The sequence below is a fragment of the Pinus tabuliformis genome, chromosome 5_2, assembly GCF_031772625.1.
Source record: "Pinus tabuliformis cultivar Carrire ecotype Pingquan chromosome 5_2, CPIR1, whole genome shotgun sequence".
In the NCBI taxonomy this organism is placed as follows: Eukaryota; Viridiplantae; Streptophyta; class Pinopsida; order Pinales; family Pinaceae; genus Pinus; species Pinus tabuliformis.
Window position 1 is genome coordinate 423,818,964 of NC_142306.1, and position 10,170 is coordinate 423,829,133.

Sequence of the window (10,170 nt, forward strand, 5' to 3'; positions counted from 1 at the left end):
CCCTTCTTCCTATTTGTCCTTCCTGGACTGAGCTATTAGTAGATCTCCCTTTACCTCTGCAAACTTAGAAAATAGTCAGTCTGCAACAAGCATACATCAATCAGGCAATCAATACTTGACTGCCCAAACACCTTTCAGACAAGCAGTCTTTGCTTTGTCAATCACCATTCTAATATAACCTTCCTTGAAGGTGGGGTTAACTAAACTTAAGCTTTGATACCACCTGATCTGAAAACAGGGCACTTAGGCTTCTTGTCTAACATACAAGAACCTCTCCCACTTTCAAAGCTTAAATATTCCAAAGTCTTATTGATTAACCAATGCAGAACTAAGAAATGGTTGAAAATATAGGTGTATGCTTATATTTATTTTTAACTGTTCAAGTGTTGTAAATTAATGTGATGAAACTGATATATAAATATGCATATAATAGTAAACAATGCAGCAATAAACAATCACACAAGAACGACAATTTAATTAGGAGTTCACCCACAACTCTTGGGCTACGTCTCCGTGAGCTCTAGTCAACTCAACTAGGCTCTCTGGGATTATGGTGTAAGTCATTTTTACAAGATCTTGGCTTAACTCCTACTATTTTACACCCAAAAAATGGGTTCAGACACCATGTTATTCCTTGGATCTTGAAGCTCTGTCTCTTGGCTCCTACTTCTGGATCTTTTACTTTGACTCTGACTCTTTGGCTCTTCAGCTCTGGCTTCTTTCTGCCCTCTATCAGTTTACAACCCTCTTGGCTTTTCACTTGAATTCCAAGTGACTCCCTTGGCTGCCTTTCTGCTTCTACGCTGCCTCCTTCACCTTAGCTTCCTACTTTGGCTTCACTTTCAACAACAAAACCCAACAACAACCCCAACAAGCAACAACCAACAACCTGTCTCTGTCGTTCTATGGCTTTTAAGCCAAATCAGCGTTGTTGGTTCATTTTCCCTCTCAGACTCTTTGTCTTCCTATTTTGGTCCACTCAAATCCCCTCTCTGAGCATTAGCAATCATTGCTAAATGCCCTCAGGGATGGATGCCACCTATTCTGTAACGAATGAATGCATCAGGCTTGTGAAATCCCTGAAACAACTGATTTCTGTTAACACAGAGAAATGCATTCAAATTGTGAAAATCTGCCAAAAACACTATTCATCTGGACTTCAAATGTCCTCAAATCCAGTCTATTCTCCTATCAGGTCCACCTGTGAGTCGCTATCGCATGTCGCAAATGGCCTTGTTCCAAGGTTTCCCTTCGTATTTTAAAAATACATTAAAACACTAAAATCTCGCAAATATGGCCTTGGGCAGATTTGAAATGAAATTCAATAGCCTTAAGGAACCCTTTCGGGTCTAGTTTATTACATCGACGCTTTATCCTTTGTATTTTGTTTAATAAACGAAATACGCAAATAGAAAGGGAATTGGCATTTTCCAAACTTCAAAATATATATAATATTGGCTATAATTGTATCGAGTCTGATCAATCACATCGCATATATGTATCTGTATGTAGCTCACTCCTCTGTGTAGCTCTGATTATGATATCACGATGCAATTTATCACGATCGCATATCGCAATAACCTCGGGCCATTGTAAGCGCTTTATTGTGGTTGCCAATTGCGATGTTATGATGCAACATGGGCCGTCAATCTGCATGCTTGATAGACGATCCTTGTTGACTCCGCTGATCAACATCACAACACATATATGTTATGCGTCGATATCCTCCTTCTGCCTTTTCCGATTGTGATTTGATGATCAGATCTGGACCGTTGATCGGCCAGTTCTGACGACTACTGTGCATTCACTGTTCAAGCCTCTGATACTTTGTTTTTCACTGTTTTCTCTGTGTTTTTGCCCCTCTATAGTGTTTTTCCACATTTTGGAAGGTTCCCCTTATGCGATGGTTTTGATCCTTTAAGCATTTTTGAAGACTTAGAGGGTTTTTAGGACCCATTTTCAAGGGATTTTGCTCCTTTTTTCCAAAGGATAGAGGAAGTTTCATTTTATGATAACTTCTGCATCCTAAGTCAGTTTTTGCCCATTCAAGTTATAGTAGATTCAAAATGAGATGATCTCTGCAATGGGGCTAGTTCCAGGAACTTCCTTGGACTTTCATTTTCCTCAGTGAGGAACACATAGACTTAGGAGTCTATCCAAAATCCATTTTCGATCAGATGTGCCCAAATATACCTGTAATAGGTACATTAGGCCAAGTGTATCACCTTGGGGTGTGTTATCACAAAATCAGGTACTGAAGGCTGCCAATCAGCAAGACTCTGTGTAACTGTTTCAAACCAAGCTTTTAACTAAGGCTTAGCCTCCTTAGTCTGAGAGGGCTCTCTCATAGGTTATTGATATTGAACAAGATGGCTAACTCTTACAAGACACATGAAAAATGTACTGGCTGGACAGAATTGCTTCCCATTGGGCTTATGGAGTCACTAATATCTCAGTAAACAATAACACTATCCTTTCACAGAAATCAGGGCACTTTACATCTAATGTTCAAACATAACTTACATGAAACACAGTTTACCTAGGAATACAGGAAGTCAGAGCATGATTCATGAGTTCTGAGTGATTATGCATTAACCAAACTGTAAAAGAACATTAAAGAGAATAAACCATCATACATTTGAACAATAAGATCTATTGTGAATCCTGAGAAGAGACAACAGTCATTTGCATTACTGAAATCTGCTATACATAAACCAAAACAGTCTTCTCCAAAAACATCCAACCCCTATTACTTCACTCTCTTAGCTATTTATAAAATTCTTCTACCTGACTCTGATTCCTCTGAGGGGAACTCGAAGTCCCTTTCTAATGACACCTATTCACCTTTAAACTAACTAATAAAAGCCACTTACTACTAATTAACAGCTCTAGAGACCTAAAACAAATAAGATTCTAATTCTGCATCATGCTGGACATAGCATTTATTACAATCAAGATTCATTCTCTGCCAAGTGGATTACTACAGCGGTAGCTTTGATGGCTTTAATTACAATGAACTTCATTCTTTGACATCTGCTCTCTTTCTGGAGGCAGCTGTGATAGCATGAGATGAGGATTCAATGTTCCAGGTTAGCATTGGATGCTGGATGCGTTGATGGTTCAATAATATTAGGATAGAACCCCTGTTTTCCCGGTCCTTGTCTTCCACCACTCTTCGAAAATGTAGCAGCATGTTCCCAGCTCTTTAATAATCCAAGGTATGGAACGCTGCCATGTTTCTGATGTGTTGTAGGCTGTATTGACGGACAGGTGTCTCTCTTTCAAAATTCCCGCTTGTATACCAAACTGCCTGTTTATGTTAAAAACACCACCTACAGCAGTTTCGTAGCGCGCTACGAAACTGCTGTGTAATTTCAAAACACAGTCTTCCTTTTATAACTAAATGATCACCAATGTTCATAGCTTAAGCACCTTACTCCCTTGATTGTTTTGAAAAGGTTTGCTTGCAACAGATATTTCTCCTGCGGAAAAGTTGCAATGATATCGTGACCTCACATCAACCATAGTTTGATGACTCTCTCCTGAAGTTTCTCTTAAAAATACTGAATCTCTTTGAAAGCGACCAAGAGATGGTTAAAGTGACCTTGTCTCCTCTGTTAAAAAACTCTTAGAGCCTCCCACAATATCCATGTAGGGTGACTTACTGAGCACTGGACCATCCACAGAAGGTGAATAATAATGCCTTGATCCTTTTGTTTGTATAGAATGAAGCCTTCGATATGTTGTGACAGTAACTAGTATCAAGTTCCCCATCTAACCTGGGATCTCTTTCACAATTCACAGTTCGATAGTCGCAACAGAAGACAATTAGAATCACAACAAAACAAGTTCTGTAGACTTATTGAAAGCCTAATTTCTCATATAGAAAAGAGTGTGATCTGCTAGATGTATTAGGATCTATGCTGCCATGGGTCAACTCAGAAATAAAATATTGTATGAGGAGAAGTTGGCGATGCATGAAAGTTGAAGTTGCAAGCATAGGAAGCATTGCAGGTACTAATCAGCGTGGACCAAATCTCCATAATCTGTACAGTTCTATATAATTACAAGCAATTGGATATCATGATGGGAAAATCGAAGTGAAACTTGAGGATGAAAAAATGTGTGCTAATGTTACCAGCTTCTTCCCACATGATACTCACACCACTCTTACAAAATATCACTTGCAAGCCTCCAGAGTTGTTTGTCATCTTGCAAACCACGATGCAGATATAGCAACATATGTAACAGGGCAGCACAAGGTTTGTAGTCACCATTCTGTAAAGAAAGATTAGGTGCTAATTTCTCACACAGCACAACCCTGCCTTGCGCTCTCTTCCACAACATATTATCAGTCTAAAGATCAAGATGAATCTGCGCAAAGAAGATTTCATGAAATTATAATATGGTACAATACTGATGATATTAATGACATGTGCTCGAGTTCCGCTGCTCTTTCAACGTTCTCTTACAGCCGCTACAAAAGTTTTCTAGGATCCCCGGTAACTGCAATTGACTGCAAGCTCCACCATTTTGTTCATTTTTTTTCTCAAATTCTGTATCCCACCAGGAAGCAGTGTCTCTCTTCCTTGTAAAATACCGATCATCAAAAATAGCATTATGGAGATTCATAAACCACTGGTGAATTTTTTTTTTTTTAATGCAATACCATAGCAATCCCAAAGTAAGGCATCCCAGCCATGCAAATCGGTACACTGCAGAGTTGATGATAAGAGAATAACCAAAAAGAGGAAACAGGCCCCGAGCAAACACGTAAGGAACGCAGAGAGCTGTCAAAAGCTTCGTAAGGATAGGCGCCACAATTTCTCGAAGCACCCACAGACCACGCAAACGAGAAAATCCATCTGCTCTGACTTGGTCAAATTTGATAAGCCAACTATCATCTGTCAACGGTGCCATTTGACCTAGCATTACCAGTCTTGTCCAGATCTTGAGAAATATGAGTTCCAACGCCCAATCTTGATAAAGAAGGAACACAGGACTTTCATTGATGGGTACACGCAAAGGCACTATCACCAATAGCTCAAATAATAGTCCAATGAGAACAGGGATAACAAAGATCCACAAAGACAACAGAATGAAGCTTTTGACAACAATCATGGACCACATTAAAACTTGGTTAACAAGATATTTCAAGTTATGTGACTTTAGATAATCAACAGCATATCCAATTCCATCTACAACAACCCAAATAATATAGTATCCAATGTTGAAGGCGTAAAGATCATTGCATTTGATCCCATGTGTAATAGGAAACCAGAGAATGGAAGCAAACAATGCCCGGCCGAGAGAAACAGGTACCACCACTAAGGTTGAGTTAAAGGAAAGTAAAGTGAGCCATGCCCAAAATAACAGTAACACAATGCGTAGAACAAACATGTACTCTTCAGACTCTGCCGAGTTGTCCCCCTCAAACTCTTCGACACCTTCCACACTTGATGCAGAATTTTCACGCACTATTATGTTATCATTCCCAACTGCTGGAAGAGCTAACTTGTTCAATAGGCATGCTAGGATTTTGGACCTCCACTGAAAACTCGAACAAATCCCCAATTTCGTAGCACGCTACGAAATCACCTAAACAGGTAGCGCTGCGAAACTGCTAAAAGATTTATGCGCTGCGAAAACACTTTGTCCTTAAGCAAGACTGAAAATTTTGGCAACAGAATTTTCAGTGATAACAGTGGCTCCACTTGGGATAGTGTGCCCTTGTGGTACACTAAGAACTCGCAGGTCCAGTGCCTTATTCATTTATGACAAACAGAAATTTGCTTGACAAGCATGACTGTAGGAGAAAGAAAGCTACATCTACTGAAAAATGCTCAGTTGACCTTGAGCTTATTTGCATTTACCTACCTACCTACCCTAACAATTTCAACTTCTTTCTGCTCAATCAATATGAAATTTCCAATGTAGCCAATCCTCTGTTTTATCTGATATTTGAGTTTTTTGACTGCACTGGAGTTCAGAGCCAATATGATAGTGTGATGACCGCTGCCACTGAAATTGTCTCTGATCTTTATAAGAAAACTGAAACACTGGAGTGTAAAACTCTTCCATGTAATCAGCTATAGGATCCCAGAATACATGATCAGCTTGATGATTCTTGTAACTTTCATGTTGTGCAAATTGATCTTCAACAACAGTGTACAGTTCCTCAATCGTGAAAGAGAAAGGAACCAGCATTGTCTCCTTGCGTTCTGCCATAGAAAACTTCTGAAAATAATGATCATGATTATGAAAACTGTATGCCTGAATTTGACCTTCTAAACCTTCAATTTCTTTCTCAATGTCCTCAGCAACTTCATCCAAAAATCTCATCTTATCCTCTGCTTTACAGTCAAATGACTTTAGATACGAGGACAAGGACAAAGAAAAATTTTCACCTATTTCTTCATTAATATGATCATCATTCCATTGTTTGAAACCCTCAACTGAAGGAGAGTTTGCCACCACCTCTGACCTATCTATCCATTCCTCCAAAAACATAAGCCATAAGTCTTGAAATGACTTAACGGATTTGATAGGAAAACTTTCAATCCATTGTTTGCATTTCCCTTGAAGTGAATCATAAAATAACATAATGCAAACATCCTCATGTTTAACTCTAAGAAGCTCAGCAAAATGACAGAAATCTGAGATATGCTTCAGAGTTAAACTCAAATCTTCTCCATTAAATTTGGGACCATTCCTTAGAAAATATGCATCCTTGGGAAAATGATTTGGGAAACCATGAATTCCTGAAAAATCTATGCATGCATACCTTGAACTAAGAATGGTAGCTTCTGGGTCCTTCATAACTCCAGTGGAATCACCATGAATCTATGAATTTCAAATTCTTCAACAATGGAGTCGCCAAGGTAGATTTGCAGCCTCAAAAAACCTTCTGAGCTCCTGCTACCTTCAGAAGTTCAGCTTCATGATTACGGGAATGAGTAATCTTCAGGCTCCCGGCAGACGCACCAAAATGTTATCACAAAATCAGGTACTGAAGGCTGCCAATCAGCAAGACTCTGTGTAACTGTTTCAAACCAAGCTTTTAACTAAGGCTTAGCCTCCTTAGTCTGAGAGGGCTCTCTAATAGGTTATTGATATTGAACAAGATGGCTAACTCTTACAAGACACATGAAAAATGTATTGGCTGGACAGAATTGCTTCCCATTGGGCTTATGGAGTCACTAATATCTCAGTAAACAATAACACTATCCTTTCATAGAAATCAAGGCACTTTACATCTAATGTTCAAACATAACTTACATGAAACACAGTTTGCCTAGGCATACAGGAAGTCAGAGCATGATTCATGAGTTCTGAGTGATTATGCATTAACCAAACTGTAAAAGAACATTAAAGAGAATAAACCATCATACATTTGAACAATAAGATCTATTGTGAATCCTGAGAAGAAACAACAGTCATTTGCATTACTGAAATCTGCTATACATAAACCAAAACAGTCTTCTCCAAAAACATCCAACCCCTATTACTTCACTCTCTTAGCTATTTATAAAATTCTTCTACCTGACTCCGATTCCTCTGAGGGGAACTCGAAGTCCCTTTCTAATGACACCTATTCACCTTTAAACTAACTAATAAAAGCCACTTACTACTAATTAACAGCTCTAGATACCTAAAACAAATAAGATTCTAATTCTGCATCATGCTGGACATAGCATTTATTACAATCAAGATTCATTCTCTGCCAAGTGGATTACTATAGCGGTAGCTTTGATGGCTTTAATTACAATGAACTTCATTCTTTGACATCTGCTCTCTTTCTGGAGGCGGCTGTGATAGCATGAGATAAGGATTCAATGTTCCAGGTTAGCATTGGATGCTGGATGCGTTGATGGTTCAATAATATTAGGATAGAACCCATGTTTTCCCGGTCCTTGTCTTCCACCACTCTTCGAAAATGTAGCAGCATGTTCCCAACTCTTTAATAATCCAAGGTATGGAACGCTGCCATGTTTCTGATGTGTTGTAGGCTGTATTGACGGACAGGTGTCTCTCTTTCAAAATTCCCGCTTGTATACCAAACTGCCTGTTTATGTTAAAAACACCACCTACAGCAGTTTCGTAGCGCGCTACGAAACTGCTATGTAATTTCAAAACACAGTCTTCCTTTTATAACTAAATGATCGCCAGTGTTCATATCTTAAGCACCTTACTCCCTTGATTGTTTTGAAAAGGTTTGCTTGCAACAGATATTTCTCCTGCGGAAAAGCTGCAATGATATCGTGACCTCACATCAACCATAGTTTGATGACTCTCTCCTGAAGTTTCTCTTAAAAATACTGAATCTCTTTGAAAGCGATCAAGAGATGGTTAAAGTGACCTTGTCTCCTCTGTTAAAAAACTCTTAGAGCCTCCCACAATATCCATGTAGGGTGACTTACTGAGCACTGGACCATCCACAGAAGGTGAATAATAATGCCTTGATCCTTTTGTTTGTATAGAATGAAGCCTTCGATATGTTGTGACAGTAACTAGTATCAAGTTCCCCATCTAACCTGGGATCTCTTTCACAATTCACAGTTCGATAGTCGCAACAGAAGACAATTAGAATCACAACAAAACAAGTTCTGTAGACTTATTGAAAGCCTAATTTCTCATATAGAAAAGAGTGTGATCTGCTAGATGTATTAGGATCTATGCTGCCATGGGTCAACTCAGAAATAAAATATTGTATGAGGAGAAGTTGGCGATGCATGAAAGTTGAAGTTGCAAGCATAGGAAGCATTGCAGGTACTAATTAGCGTGGACCAAATCTCCATAATCTGTACAGTTCTATATAATTACAAGCAATTGGATATCATGATGGGAAAATCGAAGTGAAACTTGAGGATGAAAAAATGCGTGCTAATGTTACCAGCTTCTTCCCACATGATACTCACACCACACTTACAAAAGATCACTTGCAAGCCTCTAGAGTTGTTTGTCATCTTGCAAACCACGATGCAGATATAGCAACATATGTAACAGGGCAGCACAAGGTTTGCAATCACCATTCTGTAAAGAAAGATTAGGTGCTAATTTCTCACACAGCACAACCCTGCCTTGCGCTCTCTTCCACAACATATTATCAGTCTAAAGATCAAGATGACTCTGCGCAAAGAAGATTGCATGAAATTATAATATGGTACAATACTGATGATATTAATGACATGTGCTCGAGTTCCGCTGCTCTTTCAACGTTCTCTTACAGCCGCTACAAAAGTTTTCTAGGATCCCCGGTAACTGCAATTGACTGCAAGCTCCACCATTTTGTTCATTTTTTTTCTCAAATTCTGTATCCCACCAGGAAGCAGTGTCTCTCTTCCTTGTAAAATACCGATCATCACAAATAGCATTATGGAGATTCATAAACCACTGGTGAAATTTTTTAATGCAATACCATAGCAATCCCAAAGTAAGGCATCCCAGCCATGCAAATCGGTACACTGCAGAGTGGATGGTAAGAGAATAACCAAAAAGAGGAAACAGGCCCCGAGCAAACACGTAAGGAACGCAGAGAGACACGTAAGGAACGCAGAGAGCTGTCAAAAGTTTCGTAAGGATAGGCGCCACAATTTCTCGAAGCACCCACAGACCACGCAAACGAGAAAATCCATCTGCTCTGACTTGGTCAAATTTGATAAGCCAACTATCATCTGTCAACGGTGCCATTTGACCTAGCATTACCGGTCTTGTCCAGATCTTGAGAAATATGAGTTCCAACGCCCAATCTTGATAAAGACGGAACACAGGACTTTCATTGATGGGTACACGCAAAGGCACTATCACCAATAGCTCAAATAATAGTCCAATGAGAACAGGGATAACAAAGATCCACAAAGACAACAGAATGAAGCTTTTGACAACAATCATGGACCACATTAAAACTTGGTTAACAAGATATTTCAAGTTATGTGACTTTAGATAATCAACAGCATATCCAATTCCATCTACAACAGCCCAAATAATATAGCATCCAATGTTGAAGGCGTAAAGATCATTGCATTTGATCCCATGTGTAATAGGAAACCGGAGAATGGAAGCAAACAATGCCCGGCCGAGAGAAACAGGTACCACCACTAAGGTTGAGTTAAAGGAAAGTAAAGTGAGCCATGCCCAAAATAACAGTAACACAATGCGTAGAACAAACAT

The 10,170-nt window shown here is 39.2% G+C and overlaps 2 pseudogenes; both read right to left on the bottom strand.

Annotated features, from left to right (window-relative positions):
- Positions 1-4,425: 4,425 nt before the first annotated feature.
- LOC149159403 (putative E3 ubiquitin ligase SUD1 pseudogene) lies at positions 4,426-5,400 on the bottom strand (annotated as a pseudogene).
- Positions 5,401-9,180: 3,780 nt separating this feature from the next.
- On the bottom strand, positions 9,181-10,170 carry LOC149159404 (putative E3 ubiquitin ligase SUD1 pseudogene; annotated as a pseudogene).